The following is a 22,555-nucleotide window of genomic DNA, read 5'->3' as shown; positions in this document are numbered from 1 at the left end:
GGGAGCCCAGCGAGGAGCCCGGGCTGTGCCGAGGCCGCGAGGACGATCCTCCCAGCCCCTCCGAGCCCGCGTTCCTCTTGGATCTGGGAGAGCAAACGCGAGCCAGCCAGACAGAGCCCAGGGAAGGGCAGAAACAGGCACACACAGGGCTCCTGCCAGAGGTACCTGTGGACACCACCAGCCCCGTCCACCTCTGCTGCCCAGGCTGTTCCTAGCGGCAGGGAGAACGCGTCGGCTCCGTGGGGAGCCCCAGGCCCCCATTGCTGCTTTGCRTCCCGGCTCTCTTCGGACCCAGCTGGCCTTAGGAAAGAAATGGTGGAGAAAAGAGGGTCAAACTGCACCCATCCCAAGCAGGTGGAAAAGCAGCCAAGCCTTGGGGCTTTGAGAGAGCATCSTGCAGTTCAGCCATGGGCTTTCTCTGCACTTGGCCAGTCGCCCTTTTGCTCCTGTGTCCTCTTCTGTCATGGTCAGTTCACTTCTTAGGGACTGGGTGGTATAACAGGGCAGGCCCCATATGCCATAGCCCTGGTGCTGTCAGCTGAGCTCCCTCGGGGGAACCTTCGTCCTTAGGTTTCCTTGGAGCTGCRAGGAGGGGCTGGAGCGTTGCTCAGCCTCGCGCTGCGCTCCTGGGAGCRCCCTGTTTGCCACCACTTCTGCTGCTGTGGTTGCAGCAAGAGTCTGAACCTGCCTGYGCAGAGCTCGCTGCTCCTGGCTCCGGGGCACCCTGCTCCCCTGGGACACAAGGATGCTGCTCCCTGTGCCCCCAAGCCTGTGCCCCTTCTTCCTGCCTTCCCRGGGGGAAGGAATGATGACAGCCTGTCAGCCTTGAGCAGGGGGCTGCGATGGGCATCAGGGCTGGGGCACAGGGGATCACAGCAGTACGCTTAAAATCTGTTTGGCTTTCCTGTCTTTCCTGTGAAAGGAAGGAAAGGGATAAGTTCATCAAACTTTACAGACACTAGTGGGCTTTACTGGGAGTCCGCTTGGCTATTTGGCTACCTGAGGGCTTGGAATTCCGGGATGGCAAATGCTGAGCACGTGAAAAGCACCTCTCATTATATGTTTTGTTGCCAGCCTCCTTCCTCAGCAGTAGATGCATCTGCAGATCGTGAGCACTGCTAAGTATGCGAAGTCTTGAGCATGTCTGRGAACAAGGGAGTAAGTCAGTAGTGGAGTGTCACAGAGAGGGCTCTTTGCTGCAGTGAGCTGCGTGGAGCGGCCTCCCTTCTCCTGCCGCTCCGTGAGGCGGCTCAGCGGGAGCGCAGAGACAGCAGGGACTTGCACAGCCCTTCAACCCACTTGGGTTTCCTGAAGCAAAAGTGAATGACAAGAGGTCTGAATTTAAATGCACTATGTGCTGCCTTAAGCCATTTCCAGTTGCTCTTGAGGGTGTTAAGACCGTTTATCCTTTTATTATCACTTGAAGAGGTCCATCCATCGGGGACAGCGCTGTGCAGGGGGCTGCGCTTGGAGGAGAGCTCTCAAGGTGGGAGCAAACGCTCTTTGCCACCTTCTGCCTCAAGTCCAGGCAGCTGCTGTTGCCACCTCTTTCCCGCCTGCCTCCTGGCTGGATATTGAATCAGCTGCTCCTGCGCCCCAGGGGTAGCAGAGACAGCCCCTCAGCACAAGGGTGGGAAGGGGAACAAATGGCAGGATTTACAGTGCTGGGTTTGTTTGTTTGCAAACAGACGTCTGCAAAGTTGGGCACTCCAAGCTGCTCTTACCCTTTCCTGCCTGCAAACACTTTGCCAGGGGGTGCTGCCGGCGCCGGCTGGGGGGCTGCGAGGAAGAGGGTGGCAGGGGCACCTGTGAGGAAGAGGGTGGCAGGGGCCCCACGCTCGCTGCCTGTGGGCCCCCTTCCTGCGCACGGCCCGGGCTGTGACCTCCCGGCCTGCGGAGAGAACGGGGAGGAAGGTGGGAAATGGGACAGCGGAACAAACTTCCTCCTCTGGAGCCAGGCGCTGGGGCTGGCGCTTATCGCAAGGGAGCAGCCCCGCAAGGGCGGTCAGCGGCGAGGCCGTCCCGCTGTCACGAGCTGCCCCGTGCTCATTTTGCTGCCTGCCTGCAGCACAGAAGCCTCCCTGCCTCATGGCATGTGCTTTGGCCTCCCCCTCGATCCCCTGCCAGCCTGGCCAGCAGATGCCCCAGTGCCCCCGCAGCACAGGGGCTGGCAGCGGGGAGGGAAAGGCCTTGCAGGCTGCAGGAGAGGCCTCCGACATCCACTTCTAGAGCTGGCCCAGGACCGACCTGCCAGCGTGGCAAGTAGGGCTTTACCTGCCTGGTTTCGTTCCCTTCCCAGGAAACTATATGAGGAATTTCTCAGCACACACCAGCATGCTAGAAGGCAGCAATAGCCGTTCACAGGCAAAATGCTCCATGGACCACGTTGTTGTGGAGAGCTGCGAGTTGCAGCCGTTTGCACACCAAGCGTCCCACAAGGTCCTTCACTTCCACAGGCTCTGGAGCAGGGAGCAGTGCAGCTCCCTCACACCAAGCGTCCCACAAGGTCCTTCACCTTCCACAGGCTCTGGAGCGGGGAGCAGTGCAGCTCCCTCTGTCTGTGCCGCCCCATGTCCCCGTACTTCAGGCACCGCGCGCGGGGCTCCACGGGCGGCTACTGCCACGGTGTGGGGACCCGGAGCCTTGCACACGCTTACCCGTCAGCCAAAGGCACGGCCGGAATGGGGAATGCCCTGGTTCCTGTGCCCTTCGTCCCGCTCTGCCCCACAGGGGCCTTCCTCACCCCCTGCCACACTCATCGCAGCAGCCAGCTTCTCCTCTTGGCTTCCCCTTCCTAGAGAGACTGAATTCCTCTGGACGACAGCGGGAAAGCTGTGACGTGTTGCTATGAACAGACCTAAAATAGCTTTTCCACCTGGCTTCTTATTAGGTGCTACAGCCCTATCTTTTTCCATTTGTCTTACGATAGCTGTTTTTTCCCTGTATTTAATAACTTTGCCTCCAAGACTCGATGAGGGAACAGGAAAGAAGCAGACGTGCAGGCTTGGACATTAATAGCAACGACTCCAGAGCCACACCTGGATCCGACACATGGAAGAGACTGAATATTGTCTAATTGTGTTTTTAGCAGTCGCTGCTGGGCTGCATCCCCTCCCCAGGCCGGGGAGCCGTGCCGAGCACCGGGCTCTCCCATCCAGGCCCTCTGTGCTGCAGGGCTGACCCGCGGAGGGGAGTCTCGCTCCTCCTCAGTATCCGCTGTGCTCTGGCACTGGGCTCAGCCTCGCTCTGGAAGRTGTCACTGGCTTGCTGGCCTGGCTGGCTGTGAAAGCCAGCATCGCAGCTCTCCTTCGGGCCACATTTCGTGCCTGAGCCTGCGAGGGGAGTTGTCAGCACCTCATCTGGATATTTGCTGCGGTCCAAAGCGCGTCCGGGCAGCGCGCCACACGTGCAGCCTCGCACACCACGTTGATCCCGCGCTCGGCCTGCCCGCTCCAGCCGGGAATAGCCGGACACTTCTCCCCACATCTCCCGGGGCCTCTTCTTGGGCTCCTTGGCGCTGCTGACCCTCAGCAAAGCACAGGGAAGGTGCTGCCCCCAGAGTCTTCCCCCTCAGCCCTGGTGGCCCCGAGCGCGGCCAGCAGCTGCTCGCCTGCTAGCCAGGCCCAGTTATTCCCTGCCAGGAATAGTGGTTCCGCACCACCCTCGCTTACTTGAAGCCATTGCAGTTACACTAATGAGTTTATTCTCGGAAGCGCAGAGAATTCCCGCCTCCTCTGTTGTGCTTGTGACACTGCCAGCTTGCCATGGGCCTCATTGCCTCTGGGTTTGGCCAAGTGAAGTTTTCCTTGCTGGATGGGGAAACTGGCTGGTTTTGTGCCTACAGTATTTTCAGAGTGCTGACAAAACCCCATTCCTTCCCAACAACGGCCGCCTGCTTAAGGTGCTGTTCCCTGAAGGTTTGCTTTTTGCTTTCAAGGCTTTTGATATATTTTCTCATGTTAGGAAATTCAAAAAGGCAGCAACTAGCTGGTTCGGGCCAGAGTTTGATGCCGGGGGCGGCAGCTTTGATCCTTGGTGGAGTTTTGCAATAAACCTGATCATGCATTTTACATCATTTGTGCTGTGTGTGCTGCGTGTAGGGGACAGGCAGCAGTCCTGAAGCCACCCTGAGACCCACCTTCAGTCTTTGACTGTTCCCATTTTTCTGCATCTCCAGGCTGGCTCTGCCCTGAGCTACATGAAGTTTGACCCTTTCATCTAAGAGCTGGAGAGCTGCTCATGTCTTTAATCTCTCTGACAGAACCTAGTCAGTCCTTTTTGAAGCATGTATATACATCTGTATTTTCAGATATTGCCACTTTTGCCCCGGCAGGGTCGAGCACATGGTGCTGAATGCGGAGCGCAAGGTGCCGCGTGCTGCTGTGTGCATGCCGAGGGCTCGTGTGCCTGGATCCCGCTGCAGGAGGAGCGGGGARTGCAGGGCAGGGGCTGCCATAGCCCTGCAGCCGGCAGCAACCCCCTGATCTCCCCCCATGCTGCTGCCAGACCCCCCTTGGCCTCCCCCGCTGGGCCCAGGGGCTTGCGGGGCTGCRAGGAGGTGATGCGCAACACAGGCCAGCGCTCGGAGCTGCCTGAATCCGATGCCCAGGGTTAATGGCAGCGCCTGAACTTGGCCCTTGCTTCTCAGCAGCAACTGTCTGCACAGGAGCCAGCGGCACCCGGAGCGCAGCCAGCCCGGTGGGCATCGCCTGGCTCCACACGGAGCAGCGAGCGCTGCAAGGGCCGGCGGGTGTCAGGGACGCTTTGCGGCACAAGGGCCGGCGGGTGTCAGGGACCCTTTGCAGGCGTTTTGGTCGCAGCCTGCAGCAAGCCAGCTGCACACGTGGACGGGGAGCGAAGAGGTGCCTGCCTGGTCCCCACTCCAAGGGACCCCAGTGTCCTTTGACAGGAGGGACAGGAGTGACCTGCGGGCCCCGAGGGCTCAGCCGGGGAAGAGGCAGCGCAGGGAGCTCTCACTCCCAGCCGGGCCGTGTTTCCTCGCAGCTCTCCGCTGTGCCTCATGGCTCGCATGGGGGCGGCCGCTTTCCTTCCATATCCACCTAAATCCGGACAGAGCCGGTCTCGCTCCATGGACGGAGCCTGCGGAGATGGGAGTTAGCGGAGCCGATGGGAGAGGCAGCCAGCAGAGGGAGCGCGGCCCACGGGCCTGCCAGGCCCGGCGCCCTCCCTTGTCCCGCGGGCGCCCAAGTGGGAGCAGAGCAGCGCGATAACGGATTGTTTATTATGGAAACATGCCCCGCTGAGGAGATTTACAAGCAGCTGCGTGGAGCTCCTGATTGCCCCGGATTTCTGTTTCTAGCCCGTTACTCATCCCGCTAGGCCTTGGTGTATGCCTGAGCAGGGCTGGAAGAGAGTCTAGCAGGGACGGGATGGGGCCAAAGCACGAGAGAGAGAAACCAGCTGTCGGGCGGCATTTCTTCCAGGGCTTTGAGGGGTACCAGCAGTCGGTGTCAGCCCAGCAGCGGCTGCTCCTCGGTGACTGACTGTGCAGTCCGACTGTTTTGCAGCTCCTTCAAGGCCCAACGGTTTAGCTGCTGCACAGATGGTTGCACCACAAAGTGAAATAACACCAGTTCCTCCCATCCTCTGCTGCCTCACCCTGAGAAATTAGCAGCCTCTTTGGGGAGCTACTAGTCAAAATGCCAGATCTGAACCCGTCTGGCTRTTCAGCAGTGTTGGAAGCCAGTTCAGGATCTGAATTTCACATGTACTTTTTTTCCGGGCCAAAGCCCCGGGGCTGAATACCTGAGAACGAAGGCAGTGGGATAACTCACAGTCAAATACACTCTGGGCTCTTTCACTGCCTACCTCTAACGCATCAAATCTCCTAAATATTTCTACCATGSATCAGACCACAGTCTCTGCTGTAATCACCACTGAAACCTGGATAGGTCAGAAATCCATATGTGGATCTATATCTGGGTGGGTTTGGCAGAGAAAAAGCAGTCTCCACAAGACAATTTCATCCTATCAAATAATCTGCCAATTTTAACAATCTCGATTAATGATCCTGAGGTTACTGAGCTCTTTGCTGATGCTGAAGGCCGTCGTTGCTGGCACCTCAGGAACAAGGCTGCCTTCCAGATCAGGGTAGCTGGGAGTTTATATCTTTTACAGAAGAGATTTCTCTGCCTGTCTCATTGATCTCCTGCACTTCCTTAGCTAAAACAAGTGCTTCTAATTACAGAAAAGCATATGTGACCTGTATCAGCAATGGCCAGGTTTTGTGTGCTGCGGTTTTTAGTGCAGGAGGTTTCCCTCCCTCTGCTGCACAGGTACCTGCTCCTTTTACCTTCTGTGTAATCTCCTGCGGAGAGGAAATGTACTCTGTGTGTGCATGACCCTCCTGTTTCCCCTAATGAAGCTTGATTTTTGATCTTTGTGTTTTATTTATTTGTCCTATTTGCGAATAGAAATAGATCAGAGCAGTTGGAAGTGTAGGATGGTCCCTTGTGCAGGGAGCAGCAGAGCTAGTGAATAGTTCTTGGAAGTGTTTGGATGAGAGCACAGAGCAAGAGCCTGGTGAGAGGACAGTTGTAGATAGAAAGATTGGCTGACCAGAGCATTACCTGAGCTGTGAAGTCTGGAAAGCAGATCGTCTTTTTGAAAGGCATGAAAAATAAAAGTAATGGCTTCAGATTCATCCCCGGTGTAATTCTTTTGAAGGCAGGGGCTTGCACCAGGGCTGATTTAACCCCATTAATTCTGTGGGGTCGCTGCAGTGTCCCAAGGGTTGCTTTTTGCTGTGCTGCGCTCTGAGGCAGAGAGAAAGCAGAGCCTGGGCTCGCGTCCAGGCGGCGAATGCCGCAGGCCGGCTCGGATCCCTGCGCTCCCTGCGGCTGGAGCAGGAACGCGATGCCCGAGGGGAGGCTGTTGCTGAGCCCCTCACACGGGCCTGGGGCTCCGTGAGCTGTCGCTGGCCTGGAAGGCCTGTCCGAAAGCCRCGTGCAGACCGGGAGCAGGCGCGGAGTCAGAGGAGAGTCAGAGTGTCTTTGTCAAACAGCTGAAAATGTAGGAGCAGGCCCAGCTGTRTGGCCTGGTCACAAATAGCTGTCGTACCCCTATCCTGGAGCCAGCTGGRTATCCATAGCCGTATGGAGCAGCTGCTTCCCTGGGGACGTCGCTGGAGTATTTTCCCTTGAAAACCATCTTGTGTCTCAGCTTTCCATTACCTGTGTGCTCCTCCTCGTGGACATTGCTGCTGGAGGTGTCTGTATGGAAACAGGCTTAGTGTCACTGTGGGTTTAGCARCTTTCACCTGACTCCCTGTCCTCTTGTTCTGCGGTCATTCCAAGCTGCTGTGGTGTGTTGAAGGGACAGTGGGAAGTGAGCTGCAAGGAGCAGACGGACAGTAATGAAACAGAGCGCTAAGTCTTCATGCAAACGTAATGCTGAGGAAGGAGAAGACCAGCCTTGTTCTAGCTTTCCTGCAGGCATCAGCGGCTCCTCAGCTCCTTGTGGAAAGGAGGGAAGGCCAACAGCCTTCCCTCTTGTGTCCCTTGCCATATATCTCCAGGCAGACGTGACGTGGCTGTGCAGTGGCTCCAGGGAGAAGGGGGTGGATGTGCCTTTTGCCAGCACAAACGATGCCCGGTAGACTTGCTGGCCGACCTTCCTCTGATACCTCCATTTAATCTCCTTGGTTTATGGTCTTGTCCTACTCACATATCTTATGGCAAACTCTATTAATCGCTCCACAGCTAAAGCAGAACAGAAGATMCATCTCAATTATCAACGGATGTATAAAATAACTTAGGAAATAAGGATGTATTTGGTCTTGAATTATACCTGAGCATTATATCTGAGCTCAGTTCTGTTTGAGTATAGAAGGCTGCTCTTGCAGGCTTGCGGGCTATGATAAGACCACATCTCCTGGTCACTCCAATGTGACATTATAACGTTCACATGCAAATACACCTGGCATGTGGCTCTGTATATGGAGGGGGTAGTCACAGACCTAACTGATGAAAACCCAAGAAATGGTTGCAATTAATCCCAAAGGCTGAATAACTTCTGTGGTCACTCTGCAATGCCCTGGGGGGAGTTCTGACCATGTATGTGCAGGACAGGTGGAAGAGCCTCAGCAAAACCTTGTTTCTTGATCCGGTTATTTAAAGTAACCACAGAGATTCCCTTTGCCTCATGCAGAAGTGCCTGGATGATCCTTGTGCAGTGTCTGCAAGGGTAGCGTGTCTCTGAGAGGGAATATGAGTGTTACAACATTCCCAAGAAATTAAGCCTTTTCCATAGGGAACAAAGTGACTGAAAAGTGCAGCTGCTGCTGCTGAAACCCTGGGTATCAGCCCTGATCCATGAGCAGCGTCGCTGGCCGGTCCAAGCCCTCACTGCGATGCGGGAGCCGTGAGCAGCTCCCACAGCTCGGTTTCAGATGGTCGCGTCCTCAGAGCATCCTGCCTGTCAATAATCCGCAGAGCTATTTCCAGAGATTATACAGCTAATAATTTTAAATCATGTAGAACTTTGAAAAATATCCCGAGGTTGCGGAACAAAAGAGACACTAAATACGCCGAGGAGAGCGGTCCCTGCCGTACYCCGTGCTGAATGTTAACAGAGCGCAGCAGGTGTGTGCGAATGTGATACCGGCCTGGAAACCCTCAAGCAGGCTGGGGAAAGGCCTCTTGGAAGCAGAGATACATGCAGCGTGATGATGAGCTGCACATATTTCCGTGGATGTCTTAAAACGCACAATCCTGGGCAATCCAGCTGTCCATTTGCCTCCCTCGGCCAAAAGACAACCGAAGGCAATAGATGATCTCACCCGRCTCCTCTAAAACGGACAGCTCTCCCCTCCGGTTCTTTGAATGTCCGTTTTCCTGGGCTGGTTCTTCACCAGCTGTTTGGCAGCCRCTGCTCTGGGCTGAGCATGTTCTCCTCTCCCTGCTTGTTCTGCTCTCTCTGCTTCCTCGAAGCGCAGGAGGCTGCGAGGGAGCCCCGGACGGAGGCRGGCGGCAGGCAGGTCAGGACGTCAGTGTCATTGAAAGCCCTCAGCAGGAGGTGGCCTTTGGGAGCAGCGTGCTGACCTACGGCTTGCAGGGATCAAAGCCCAGGAGAAGCTTAAACAGGCCCTCTTTGAACATCCGGATGCTGCAGATACGGTGCGGTCGTTTTATCTGACCTGTGAACATCTCTGAGGAGGCACCAGGTCATTTATCTTGGGCTTGTTATTGTAGCGTTCGCTGGAAGGAAGMGCTGGCGTTTCTAAATCACACCCATCACACAGTGTTAGCAGTTTCTTTTCCTTTATTGGAAAACGGCCCCATGCTAGATCTTCTGATGCTCATATTGGCTCACGTGGGCCTCTTTAAATGGTTCTGCTCTGATGAAACATATGTGTTCAGTTTCCAAAGTGCTAAAAAGTCTACTTTTTGTAAAGTAGCATTTAAAAGGTTGTCACTCAAAATCATACACGCTATATATATACATATATATGTACACACGATGTGCTTCCTCCCACTCACAACCTGATTTTCTTGCTTCTAAGAGCTGTGACACATTTCCAGGAGGAGTGGTGTATTTTTAAACTCATTCCATGGCTTGAGGCGATGGACGGCCCAATTGGAGAAATTACACCCCCCCCCCCCGCAGGCTCTGCTCTTCCTTGGTGACACCTTGGTTGGAAATGTGCTCTTGACTCAACCTTCTTCCTGGAAGGTTTCAGGGGTTTCTGGGGTGCTCAGGTACCAAGATACTGTGGCCACATGGGCATTCACAGCTGGATGCTCGGRAGTCTTCAGAGCAGCTGTTTGTTTGCAAGAGCTCCCGGCCTGAACTGCTGTTTTGCTCCTAACACGTTCCTGGCTTTTAGCAATGACAAACTTGCACACACGAGGGACACATTTGCAGCGTTTTCCTCATTGTTTCCATTATTTAAATGAATCTTCCTCGCACGAGCCGCGGCCGCCGTGCGGGAACATCTGTGCGCACATCCTCCCGTGCCGGGTTCGGGGAGCTGAGCGCCTTCCACGGCTTCCTCTCCTCCTCTTTGAGGACCCTCCAGGGGACTGCGGGGCAGGCGAAGCAGCGGTCAGGGATTGGGATAACGTGTTCCTTTTGAGCTGTTTATCCACTGGTCAGAGCAGTGCTGGGACCTGCTTGGCGTGAGTCGGCCCTCAGGCTCCTGGGGAAGAGGGGTGGCCAGAAATCCCTGGCCTTCCTTCCTCCTCATCATCCCAGATATGCTCTGGCACATGTAGCTCTGTGGGCCAGCATTTGGCTATGTTGTTTTAAAATGTTTCTGCCACGTCAAAAGGAGCATTTGCCTTTTTCTTTTRCCTTTGCTGAGAAAAGGGTCTTAGCCTCGTTGTCACTAGTAATGATAAATAAATAAAGCAACTGCTTCCCTACCAGAAAATCTTGCATTCCTCAGTATACATCAGAGAGGCACAAATAGCCCGTGTAGGGGCTGTGTCTGGCTTCTAATTGCATTAAGTGCTCCAGCCCTTTGGTTTCTTCTGGACAGTGATTGAGGAGGAAAAGCTTTTATGTAACCGTGAGGCAGGTCTCTGTGCAACTCCCCAGGCTCCTGTAATGGATGAGATGCACRGCACAGCGTGAGGGATTTTATCCTAGCTGGGTGAAAAGGGGAGCTGAGTTTCCAGGATTGCACCCAGTGCTGCTGCTCCGCTAAGGGCTGCTTTCCTTGTGCGGAGCCAGGGATGTTTGTGTGGTGATAATGAGCAACACTGATTTCAGTCTAGTTCCCGGGAGCTAAAAGCAATACAGAGCTTTACATTGCACATTTACTGCTGGTTTTATGCATCACGATCCCTGTATGTTACCCTATCTGCTATGCCTGCACTGGCTGTGATCTCATGTGGCCGGATACTTCAGCTGAGGATCCACAGACCTCTGTGAGAGCACRGGGCTGTTCCTGGCGCTGGGGTGGACGCGGTGTCACGTACAGACAAGGGACATGCCCTTGGGGAGAAAGGGGATATTCCTGCTAAATAGGAATGCCAGGCTCTGGCATTTTAGGCAGCGAGGCAGAAAGCAGTGCACAAAAGGCACTTGCAAGGCCTGAGCTCAGGAGAACCTCATTGACACCCTGATCYTACGAACTACTGAGCACGCAAGAGCAACAGCTTGAAAGAGGGGGATTTCATTCCTAACAATTGCTGACATTTTTCTTTACCCACATCTGATAAGATTTATAGATAACACACACAGTTATAGCGGTAATAATGTCACTTATCACTTAGCCTAGAAAACATAGAGATCCTTTCATGTATCAGACCAGAAGTACCTCTGAACCGGCATTCATTTWGAAGGGCCGAGTAATTTTTTTCTTACAGTCAAATTAAAATGTGTTCCTCTGTGAATGTCTCTTTCATTGAGCTGATTGGATTGATGAAAATGATTAAATCCATCCATTAGATAATACTCTTCATTGTTATGAACCTAGAACACAGAAAAAAGATATCAGAAATAAATACCCAAGAAAACTCCACACTCCTGGGAGGTGTATGAGCTAAATTAAGAGTTAATATCTGCGCTGGAGTTACAAAAAGGAACGAGGAGAAATTTACTGTTTKCTGTGTTTAAAAAAAAAAAAAAAAAAAGCCTGTCCAACATCTAAAATTGGACCTAATCTGGACCACTAAAGCTTTGGTCTGTTCAGGCATTAGGCTATTTCTCAGTGTGCAGATGGTACATTTGTACTGAAGAATTCTTGTTGCCTTTTACATTCAGTACAATGTGCTTTTGAACACTTAGGAAGAGACGATCTCCTATTTATCACAGGTATTTAATGCTCAATGTTGGTCATCTTAGAAAATCAGCTGGCATCATTTGGGGTGTTTTCAGGCAAGGATATAGGCATGTGTTTGTGGTCAGTGTGATGTTTTTGGTTTGCCAGTTTATTAGAGTACAGCTCAAAAGGAAGGATTTGCATGGACCCGTATGTGTACCAGTAAAATTACCTGCTCTCTGTACTAGGTCATTTGTAAGTTTGGTCTGAAATAGTTGTGCTATTTTTTTCTGCTTCCTTACACCCAAATGAATCAAGCATCAAGACTGAAATCACCTTATCAGAATACACCCTTGCTCAAAGGGTTTGATACTTCCAGGGAAAGTAGGAAAGACTCGTGATGCTTCCTTGCAAAAGGCACCTATTTTAGCTCTCGAACCTCTTGGGGAGCARAGGAGAGTAGGACCTCAGAGCAGATCACCGGGCATTTGAAGGTGACAGTATTCATTCCCTTGGAAAATAGACCGAGGGTTTGAAAAGTTCTGTCTTGGGGAAACAACTTGTATTCTGGTTTAACTGGTGTCTGTGAATAATTTAAAATTAGTTAACATATCCTGACATTTATATGGGGCAAGATCAGTCCAAGCCTCTTTTGTTGTTGGTGTTGKTGGTGGTGGTGGTGTTAGAATCAAGGAGTGTATTTTAGGACTGCCTAATGCTGGTAAGTGATCAGTAAAGACAAGTCTGGTTTTAGCGGTTGCCGATGCAGCAGAATTTACTGGACACATTTGCTAGATGTGTTGTACAGCTTTTGACAAAGCTCAGTTCAAAGGACAGTGATTAAAAAAACTTCCTAGAGTTCATGAACTCGCGGTGGATCTTACATGCAATGATTTATGTCTCTTGACGAGTARATTGAAGAACCCAATGACTTGAAAGACCTTTGCATGCGTCACTTCATAGGAACAGGCAGGAAACAGTTCCAAGGTTTATAAAATTGGTGTCTTATAGAGAACTACATTTCTTTATAGTACACGGGAAACATATTTGATGTTGCAAGACAGTTAACTGAGGACATATCACTGTAGCAACTTTGGGAAATGATGGGGGTTTAATTTTAGCTGTTCTGACTGAAGGATATGTAATGGGGAAAAGAAAGACTCCAGTCACCAAATAAAGAAGTCAGGATTCATCCTGGGGAACTGATCTTGCCTTCCCATGTTTACAAGCAAGCTTTGACTCTCCCAAAAATAAAATAAAAAAACATATTTGCCATTTTTAGGACCATATGTACAACAGATGATTTTCGAAAAGTCAGGAGAGAGAAGATCTACCAGTGAAAGAGGATGTAGAACTAGCCAGGGCAATAGGGTATTTAGCAGTGCAAAGTAAGTGCAGCTGCAATAGCCATCTGCTGTCTRTGCACACTGCTGACTTAATCTTCCAGGGTGCTGCTTCCATTGCATGCAGAGCAAGAGCAGCAAGGCAGAGAGGTCCGGGCAGCATCTTAATAAAAAGCCACATGAGAAAGCCGAAGTGCTAGACACCATAAGAAACAGTACCAGAAAGGAATGCAAAATTATATAATAGTAAGCATCTGGCATGCCCTCCTTCATACTGGGAACTCGGAGGTCTTGCAGGGCCTGGGCTAGGTCTGGAAGTGCCTTTAACTCATTTCTTATTTTGCCAAGTTAGAGCCTTTCACATTTCAGAAATGCCAGTTAKAGCTGTAGGAATCCCCTGTGGGAGCCCCAGCATGGGAGCTGGTGCCAGCTCTCGCCCAGGGCCCTCCTGCGCGGTTGGGCGCCCTGTGGGGAAGCTCTTGTAGGGCCTGAGACAGCAGGGCTGGATCTGGGGCCCTAAACCTGGGCTGGTCTTGAGGCACGTCCATGGGAGGYGAAGGAAGGCCCTTGTGGGGAGGCTGTGTTGCTGGGTGTCCTCATGGCCTGGTCCACCAGAAGGAGAACGGAGGTACAAGTTTTGGTGGTGCCTGGAGGACAGGGGAGGTTGATCACCTAAAATGTTTCCCAGATGTTATCCAGAGCTATGTGGGGCTGCTCATCCTGAAGTTGCCATCAGGTAGAGGCCCTGGCCCTGCAGGGCTCCCCTAGGCTTGGTGTCACTGTCCCAACAAATACAGCATGGGAAACATGCTCAGAAGTAGCACATGGCAGATGCAGGTGTGTGGATTGAAGGGAATTSACTGTGCCAGAGACCCTCCAGCAGGTGAAAGGGGAGAGCAGGATGAACACAGCTCTGATCACTATTAGCTAGGTCACAGCTCTCTGCTGTCCCATTGCATYGAGATGAGGAGTGAGGAGAAATGAAAGAAAAATAGTGGGTTTAAATGAAAGAAGAAGAGTGGTTTTTTTTTGGTAGCTGCAAAGGAGAGGTCAAGGGGAGATCTAGTAATGACCAGCAGATTCGTCAAGGGGCATTACCAAGGTGTTGGGGCCAAATTCTCTGCAGTCAGRAGGCAGTAGGTAGGTAGTGACAAACAACACAAGCAAGGAACGATGGCCACAAACCGTGTTTGGAAGATTCACATTTGCAAGTGCAAGAAACTACAGAGGAAACCCTTCTTTATTTCCTTAGCAGTTACCATCATTATATTTAATGGAAATATGGGACAAGAGCCAATTTTTGGTTTGATTTCCTTTACTTCAGGTGTTTACCACATGTGGGCATTTCTTTTCCAGTAGCACCATGAGCCGAGCAGGGCAGAGCCGCGATGGCCGGGGCACTTGCCACTGCTGGCAGTGCATCCGTGGCCAGAGATTGTGCTCTGTGCCACTTTCCAACAGCTTCTGCCCTTCTGCTCGCATCCATCCCATGATTGGAGAGCCCTGCTCTTACTAAAGGGGGTGGATGGATTTTGCACCCATAGGAGGTGCAGAACAGGCCACCAAAATTTTGGGYTCCTGCTACATCCCTGGCTTGGTGGTCTTGGATGGTCCCCACCTCTGCCTCCCTGCCACTGCTAAACTTGTGGTGGGGTGACCCACTTGCTGTGAATGCACGCTCGGTTTCATGAGCGTGTTTCATGTGCTGTTAAAGAGCTGCTGCTTTCTTCCTTGAATATTTTCTGGAAGCAATGTAAACAGCTTAGATAGGGGAAACACAGGACCATTTACCAACAGAATCCTATAGCTCGTCTCTTATCAAGTGCTGGATGTAGCATATGGGAAATGGGGAGTGATGAAGTCGTTACTCAAATTGCTAGTTTCCGCTGCACTGCAGTGAGAGACACTGAAGGCATTACAGCATTTAAAGCTAATTTCCTGAACCACGCAGCAAATGGAGATGAGGGCCCTTTTCTTGTAACTCACATGTGCAACAAAAAATACTTAGCTAGCATAATTCAGGATTAAATTGCTTTTAAAGGCTCACAGAAAATTTCTGAAAGAGGCAGGCAGGATGAGGAAACCGTCTTGCCACGAAAGAGTGTGTCCCCATGATTATTCCCATTAAAAAGCTTGATTAAAGAGCCTTATTGGCTTTTCATTGTAGCCTGGTGATGTATAGTTGAAAATCAGCAGTGGTTTCATCAGAGTAGACACAGAAGTAAACACAGGAGATAACGTTAAGCAGGAACCTAGACCATCAAAGTGTGTGATTAAGGACTATTTAATGTGCTGAGTAATGCAGCATGGTTTGGATGTAATTTATCCTAATCCAGTCTGATCTTTTACAGCAAAATATATTATAAGGCCACAATTAGGTGAGAGCAGAGGCCCATCTGGCTTCCTGTCTGCAGCAGTGGCTTAGAGCCAGTGCAAAAATGGAGCAAATGCAGGGGGAGCTTCCCTGGCAGATCCYCTCAGCCTCTCGTATTCAGGGGGTGTGGGACTTCATGAGTCAAAGCATCCAGAGCATGAAGTACAAAAGCCACCAGTTAGCCTTTTTTCATGATCTTATATCGTTGCTCTTGAAGCCAGGTCTTGTTTTGGTGGACGCAACCTATAATGGTGTGGTTTAGGTGTGTGAGCTCCATGGTTTAGATGTGTTAGAAGCTCTTCTAATAATTTGATAGAGTTGACTACAAGAGCATGGGGTTTTTTTTGTTTTTGTTGGGAAAAACAGAGAACATTTTTCCTTCTGTGAATCACTCGTGTTGAGTATAGATGCCTAGTGTTACTCCAACTCATTTGTCTCTTTTTCAGTCTGGAGTCTTTCCCTCCAAGGCGATTAATCTAGTTTGAGGGATGATCATACTTTTCCAAGCAGATCAAAAAGCCCCAGAGGGTGCATTGGGGAAACCCTTTTTACCCCTTTTCCCTCCTTTCATCTGCACAAAGAAAGTGCCAACCAGCTGCCTGCTGCAGGCAGGGAACACCCGGGCCTTGGGCAGCCCCTGCGCTTCCCTCGTCCGGGCCGCAGCTCAGGTAGCACAGTAGGACCCTGTGCTGCTTCCTTAAACTCTTAATCAAATTGCCGTAATTTATATGAGAGCTTATTAGCCAGAGTAATCTGTGCACGTGAATTTMCAGTTCTAATATTCAGTACTTAACTTGCTTGCAGTGCTTAGCTGTGATTAGCTGCGTCTTTTACACACACTGGGGGCACATGTAGATCTGTGTATTGAAATTCCAAAGTGAGGAGCACAAGAGGAAAAGCTGCACATGAAAATGATTAATTTTATTAGCTGGTTTTTGTCAGTCAGCATTTAGGCTATAAATACTTTACTATAATGAAGTGTCACGTTTGGTCATCCTAGAACAGAGATAGGTCTGGGCTCGTGGCAAGAGAGAGCCAAAGCCAGCACCTCCACGCAGAGCTCTTGGTCAGGTAAATGCATTTTTCTGTCCTGCAGAGAGATTTGCAAAGTGAGCAGATAAACAGGGCAAAACAGAAACAGATGAGGATGTGACTGTTCGGCAAGATCTTGKTTTTTCACTTCTGTCCAAGAAAAAGCTTGCTATAAACACTGGTGCTGTCCTCTCTGAAGGTCGCTGGGGCCCTGCAGGAGAGGCTCGCCCGGCTGCAGCCCATTGCCCCGTGCTTGCAGGTGGCACCGCGCGGGTGCTGGAGAGGAGGCGGTTGGTGTCTGTGCCCCACTGCCCGCTGTAGGGCTGGATGGAGGTTTGAGTGCTTCCCCTTGCTCCAGGAGGAGGAGTTCATCTTTATGAGACGCAATTTTGAAAAATAAATCAAGAGGCTAATTCTGTATTTCTTCAGCTTTAGCCAAATACTGAAACTTCRCTCTGGAGCCAAATCATCAACTTCATCACAGAAGAATTTTGGGGTGGAAATCTGTGTTGTTTCCCAGTCATTAGGGGAATGGGAAGAGGCGGGATGCCTTGAACCCATCTCTTGTCCTTATATATCATTTCTACCCAGAAAAGCAACTGGGATGGCCACCCCTCCGAGGCTGTGGATCTGTGTGAGGCTGAGACAGTCCATGGGAATGTTGTTTGTGTCTGCTGTCTGTGGCGCCTGCATCTCGTGCCTGCTAGCGGGGTTCAAGTGGAGCCACGTTGTGCTGTGCTCTGGAGGGCTGCACTCTATGTGAACACAGGAACTGTGCATGAGGACAGTGCTCTTCCTTGCCCTGGACCTCTCCTTCATCCCTGCATTCAGGAGCRGCGAGTATTGCTGGAGAAGTGACAATAATCATCTCCTTCCAACTGTGACTTTTCTGTGCAGGGAAGATCTCCTGCATGTGGATACGGGAGAGTTTCCAGGATTGTCCATGGGCTTTCCGAGAGATAAGTTGGGTTGACTTTAACTTTGTTGGCTTCAAGGAAGATGTCAGACATCAGCACTAAATGAGGACCCCAGGATGGGTCCTGGTGAAACAAACTGGGCCGCAGTTGTTAGATGATGCAGAAGAAATCCCTGCAGCTTAAGGAGAAACATTTAGCACCTAAAGCTGAGGGGATTCTGCTCTTTGCCAGCATTGCAGTCACCCTGTGACAAAACCAGATAGGTGCCAGGAAGGCAAAATTCCCTGTTGCGGTGTCCCCTTTCTCTTAAGCAGCTGATTACACAATATTGGCTTGCCCTGCTCAGCAGCCTTTCAAGCCAACAAGAAATGCCTGTGTCTGAAGTCAGGTTGCCAGATTTTCGTCTTCCCCCTCAAGTCCCTTTTTGCCAGCGGGAAGGAATTCTGGAGTCTGGGGCGTCTCGGTCCAGCCACAAAGGGGGCCTTTCTGACACGACCGAGGCGCTCGACCTCTGCGCAGAAAGGACAGATTATGTTCAAGAGGTTTCCACAATGCCACGATTTATATCAGGAAATGAACGGAATATTTTCTGAAAGGAAAAAGAAAAGCCTTCATGTGTTTGTTTGGCTGGGGGAAGAGATCAGCTGTGCTTCTATGGCTTCGGAGGGTGGCGTGTTGTGGAGTGCATGTTGGGGTGTTGGAGCCTGGTCCTGAGCCGTACGGAGAGGGATAACGGAGCCTACCCGGGGCTCCTCCGCATCCCACTGCTTGGAGGGACCGGAGATCCCGTAGTGCAAATGACTCAGCTCACGCACTTGCAACACTGTGGATATGAATTTCTGCTTTGTGCTCCGTGACACTGCAGCTCCTGCGTGTTTATATAGCATTGACATGTGAGGGTGCTTGTCCTGCCCTTGTGAAAGGCAGGCACCTAGAGGGTGTTCTTGGTTGCTCCTGGTTTTGTCCTTTCCGTTTCAAAAGCCACATAGGAAAGGGCAGTCCGGCTGTTGCGTAAAATCAGGAAAATTTCAAGTTGCAAGTACATTGGCTAAGGAAAAGGGCAGCAGCCATGTATTTTCACATTATTTTACTTTTAAGACACTGTCTCAGAATCCCATACTAGTGTTAAGAAAAATAGTTTTGGAGAAAGTCTTCATTGGTCCTGCCTGCAAACCGTATGAATGCTGGAAAGGGTGCAGAGGACCTCGTTGTTAAAACATTGCTGCGTTTTTATCTGTCTGGCGAGTCGTGGGTGATTAGATGATCATCTGAACTGTTTGTTTGCAATGTCAGACAGTTCCACCGCAGGCTCCCCACAGCCCTAAAGACTCTTAGGAATTAAGGAGCATGGGAACATAAATACCTACAATGTATTTCAACAAGAATTAGCAAAAGCCAACAAATAAGGAACACTTCTAATTTATGCATTAAAATGCTCTAGAGGGTGCAGATTAACTTCCATTACTCTGGGTCTTTCCCTGTCTCTTCTCCTTTGGATGCCAGACACTGGGAACYGGACARAGCGATGATTTCTTTTCCTTTGGCTTCTGCGTTGCCTGCTGAGGTGTGTGCGGCGCCGGTGCTGCGCGAGCTGGGACGTCTGCTCCCTGAGCCCTCCCCTTGGCAGCCCCCTCCTTCGTTGCTCCGCGTCCTTCCCTGCTTCCCATGCAAGGTGTCCGTTTAGCTGCCGGGTTTCCATAAGGGATGCAGGAAAAACCTGCCAGGCCAAGTGCAAATCAAACTGCATGGGACTTAGGGCTCAAAAGATAGACACAGGCCACTACAGAAACATCTGCTCACTTGCAGTTGTGTGTCTGGCTTGGAACRTTAGTTAGGCTTTTCTTGAAGAAATGTCAGGATGCTCCTTAGTTGTTGAGCAGCTTTCCGTTTGTGCCACTGCTCCTTTGTATATAGCTGTGTATGTGGAGATGGATTAAAATACTGACACACACACACTTCAATGGTTTCATTGAGTGTAGCATCAAAGCCAGTCCCTAAGGAAGAATGTGCCATAAAACATTTCAGTAACATTGTGAATATAACCTTATAGATTATATCAGATTGCAATCAGATTACATATAAATTCAGTGATTAATGTATTTCACAAAAATACTGGCTGTGAGCTTGATGCAATCAAGGGAATTCCTTTCAGGCCAGTAACGAGCTTCAGTGTCAATGAAAGSTGCTGCCCCACAGAGAGACCTTGGACAAAGTTATTATATTCCAGTGATGCTGCAAGCTGGCTCTTTCGGTGAAAGGGATTTGCACAAGCTCAGAGTGATTCTGGCTAATGAAGAAAGGATCTGCCGGGGCTATTCTTCTTTCTGCCCGCTGCTTTCGCTGCCTCTCCATAGGTATAATTGAAAGCGATAGGAGGATGGCAGTACTGTGCTCAAACAGAAGCGAAAAAATATCAAAAGGGAAATATATGTGTGTATAAAGATAAAAGGATCAAGAGCAAACCTTCCCATGGAAGGGTTTTTCTTCTGCGAGGCCAATTATTGTCTGGTTTAAGAGCGAGCAGCTGGTAGGTATGATCCATATTGCAGGAGAAGATCAGAGTTGCTGCCTGCAGGGTGCTACAGTTCAAGAGAAASCCTTAAAGACTTTCCTTTATTGTCTTGGACATAACCTGCTCCTTGGGCTCGCGCTATAATGTTCCTCTGAAAACAGCGAGGCTGAGAGGTACTCACCTTCTAGGCTGTCTCTTGAGGGAGGGAATGACACCAGTGAATCACAGCCTGAGCAGGATTTTAAAATAAACTTGGAGGCAGGCACGGCTCCTTGCTGCTGCTTTGGGAAGCAGCTGGACAGGCCTCCTTGCTGGCAGGAGCAGCGAGCACATTCAGAGAGCGTTCACCCAGCCGCAGAGATGTCTTGCTTGCTGCACCTCCCGTGCTTTCTGTTTCAGCTCTGCTTTCTTTTTTTTTTCCCCCCAATTTTAGCTTTAGTTTTGGCTTTCCAAGTTTCACTGGGTTTGCTTCAAGCTCTGCTTTATTTTCTGTGGCTGTGTGATTTTATGAGTGTGTTGTGGGTGTGCAGAAAGCCTGCAGGACAGGGTGACACGGGSTACAGGGGCTTCCGGAAAGCCCCAGTCAGAACTTGGTAAAACTTCCAGAAGAACAAAAGGAAGGATGAAAACTTGCCCAGGAATAGATGGATTCCTGGCTTTCAGTATGTGTGAGCAATGTGAGTTAGGAGAGGGGACGATTCAGATAAATATTTTGCAATAATCATTTAATTTATTCTGGAAGGGTGAGTTTATGATTAAGACTGGGAACGAAGAAGTTGTAGAAGCTGCCACCGCTTCCCTTCAGTGAAACATCTGTAACCTGCCTCCCTCCCATCTTCTCTTTGCTTTAAGTCTTCAGATTATAGTTTTGCAGGGGCAAGAGCTGCTACTTCATATGGGTTTGTAAAGTAGTTGTCTGAGGGAGGTTCCCATCTTCATTTTGGGCTTCATGTGAGTTTTGAGCAGGACATTTAAGAGGATGTGGCAGCGTGAGCTGGGTGGAGCTCCTGGGTGCAGCAGGGGAGCTGTGGGATGGGAATGCTGGAGAGGAACAGGAGGGGAGCAGGGCAGAGCCTGGGGAGCAGCCAGGGACGTTTGGCACCGAGGAGCCCTGAAACAGCCTGGCTGGAGTCAGGGTGCACATGACTGCAGTGTGGCCCCTCTCGTGAGCGCAGGGTGTCCCACCTGATCCCAAAGGGACATCACTGAAAGCTGCTGGCTGCTTCACAGAGTCACAGAATGGCTGAGGTTGGAAGGGACCTCTAGGGATCATCCAGTCCAACCCCCTGCTCCAGCAGGGACACCCAGAGCACGGGGCACAGGGCGGCATCCAGGTGGGTTTGGAAGATCCCCAGAGAAGGAAACTCCACAGCCTCCCTGGGCAGCCTGTGCCAGGGCTCTGCCACCCTCACAGTCATGAAGTTCTTCCTCACATGGARATGGAACTTCCTCTCTTTCAGCTTGCACCCATTACCCCTTGTCCTGTCACTGGCCACCAATGAGAAGAGCTTGGCCCCTTCTTCCCTACATTCTCCCTTCATGAACTTATAGATGTTAATTGGATCCCCTCTCAGCRCCACGGAGACAGTGTGATGGCCCCAATGCTCCATACACCATGTGCTTGTGCTGAGGAGCCGAGCAGAAATGAAGTAAATGGGGAAAAATGTCTTTATGCAGTAATATCCATTGTCAGCCCATGGTTTGCATGTAAAGAGAGGGAAAGAGTTTCTAATTTTTGCTCTTTTTAAAAACTTGGCTTTTTTAAAAATTGCGTGAATGAGTCATCCTTCGGAATTGGAGAACTGGCCTCATTTAAAACTGTACCAGTCAGTCACGCAGCCCTGACGAGCAGCCAGAGGTGGGATTGGAAAGCACAGGAGAGGCTGCAGGGAGGAGGGCTGGATCTGCACGTTTTGTGGCGTTTGCCACACGTTCCAGTTTCCAAACTGGAGTAGCAGCTTTGACCTGCTGGGCCGAGGGACACCCAGCAAGATCTTGTCTCGTGTTTGCTTGCCCGGTAGCCCTACCGAACCATCAGAACCAYGTTTGCAAGCACGTGAGGGCTGAGCACAAATTAAGGCCCCAGGCTGGTGTGGGAACAGGCCTGGAGCCCGGGACCACGCTTTGTGGGGCCCTCCCTGGCCAGCTCTGGAGCAGGCCTCTGTTTTGGTCACCATGTAGTTGGCATCMTTGCTTGCATGTGAAACCATTTCTGCAGAAGCAGCAGCCTATTCATGAACAGTATCTTCCCACCAAATACAACTGCAGACATAGCTGGGAAAACAGGCGTTTGATTGAAACAGGGATGACACTGGAAATGTTGAAGAGGGTGCAAAAACCTCCCAGGCAGTTATTCCTCCTGGACGCGAATCCGAAGGCAGCGCACGCACGCAGGGTGCTGGCAGCAGCCACATGTATTTGTAGACAAACCTCTGCTGCATTCCTTCAGAGGATCCCCCAAATTTCCTTGGGAAATTACTGGGATAACTGGTTGTTCCCTTCCTCTGCGGGCAGCCTGGCCCTGCAGACAGGGAGGCTGCTGCAGCAGGACACGGAGCCTCCGCGGCGGCTCTAGCAGGCGGCTTCCCTGGGTGCTCAGGCTGCCGGGGCGCACGGCCGTGCAGCGATCCCGGTGCCCGCGCGGCTCCG

At 51.1% G+C, this 22,555-nt stretch overlaps 1 protein-coding gene across 1 annotated transcript in view; it reads left to right on the top strand.

The window, feature by feature from the left end:
* The window catches only part of SH3PXD2A (SH3 and PX domains 2A), a 218,978-nt gene that overhangs the window by 114,904 nt on the left and 81,519 nt on the right, over window positions 1-22,555 (top strand). The window lies entirely within an intron of this gene.

Source organism: Nothoprocta perdicaria, unplaced genomic scaffold, assembly GCF_003342845.1.
Source record: "Nothoprocta perdicaria isolate Ctin4 unplaced genomic scaffold, notPer1 scaffold_7, whole genome shotgun sequence".
Taxonomy (NCBI): domain Eukaryota; kingdom Metazoa; phylum Chordata; class Aves; order Tinamiformes; family Tinamidae; genus Nothoprocta; species Nothoprocta perdicaria.
Note: the sequence above shows the minus strand (reverse complement) of the source record. Positions and strands in the feature narration are given on the sequence as shown.